Source organism: Limulus polyphemus, unplaced genomic scaffold, assembly GCF_000517525.1.
Source record: "Limulus polyphemus unplaced genomic scaffold, Limulus_polyphemus-2.1.2 Scaffold9626, whole genome shotgun sequence".
Lineage (NCBI taxonomy): Eukaryota > Metazoa > Arthropoda > Merostomata > Xiphosura > Limulidae > Limulus > Limulus polyphemus.
Window position 1 is genome coordinate 18027 of NW_013675236.1, and position 1226 is coordinate 19252.

General features: G+C 30.4%; 1 protein-coding gene across 1 annotated transcript in view; it reads left to right on the plus strand.

Moving 5' to 3' along the window:
* The window catches only part of LOC106476009 (transcription and mRNA export factor ENY2-like), a 20501-nt gene that overhangs the window by 18002 nt on the left and 1273 nt on the right, over positions 1-1226 (plus strand). The window lies entirely within an intron of this gene.

Genomic DNA, 1226 nt, shown 5'->3' on the forward strand with positions numbered 1-1226 from the left:
ATTATTTTAGCTTTGGTCCCGGATGCAAAACAAAAGTTATTTTCTATTATTTTAGCTTTGGTCCCGGATGCAAAACAACAGCTATTTTCTGTTATTTTAGCTTTGGTCCCAGATGCAAAACAACAGTTATTTTCTGTTATTTTAGCTTTGGTCCCGGATGCAAAACAACAGTTATTTTCTATTATTTTAGCTTTGGTCCCAGATGCAAAACAACAGTTATTTTAGCTTTGGTCCCAGATGCAAAACAACAGTTATTTTAGGTTTGGTCCCAGATGCAAAACAACAGTTATTTTCTATTGTTTTAGCTTTGGTCCCAGATGCAAAACAACAGTTATTTTCTATTATTTTAGCTTTGGTCCCAGATGCAAAACAACAGTTATTTCTAAGCTTTGGTCCCAGATGCAAAACAACAGTTATTTTCTATTATTTTAGCTTTGGTCCCAGATGTAAAACAACAGTTATTTTATATTGTTTTAGCTTTGGTCCCATATGCAAAACAACAGTTATTTTCTATTATTTTAGCTTTGCTTCCATATGCAAAACAACAGTTATTTTCTATTATGTTAGCTTTGCTTCCAGATGTAAAACAACAATTATTTTCTATTATTTTAGCTTTGCTTCCAGATGTAAAACAACAGTTATTTTCTATTATTTTAGCTTTGGTCCCAGATGCAAAACAACAGTTATTTTCTATTATTTTAGCTTTGCTTCCATATGCAAAACAACAGTTATTTTCTATTATGTTAGCTTTGCTTCCAGATGTAAAACAACAATTATTTTCTATTATTTTAGCTTTGCTTCCAGATGTAAAACAACAGTTATTTTCTATTATTTTAGCTTTGCTTCCAGATGTAAAACAACAGTTATTTTCTATTATTTTAGCTTTGGTCCCAGATGCAAAACAACAGTTATTTTAGCTTTGGTCCCAGATGTAAAACAACAGTTACTTTTTATTGTTTTAGCTTTGGTCCCATATGCAAAACAACAGTTATTTTCTATTATTTTAGCTTTGCTTCCAGATGCAAAACAACAGTTATTTTCTATTATATTAGCTTTGGTTCCAGATGTAAAACAACAGTTATTTTCTATTATTTTAGCTTTGATTCCAGATGCAAAACAACAGTTATTTTCTATTATGTTAGCTTTGCTTCCAGATGCAAAACAACAGTTATTTTCTATTATATTAGCTTTTGTCCCAGTTGTAAAACAACAGTTATTTCCTATTG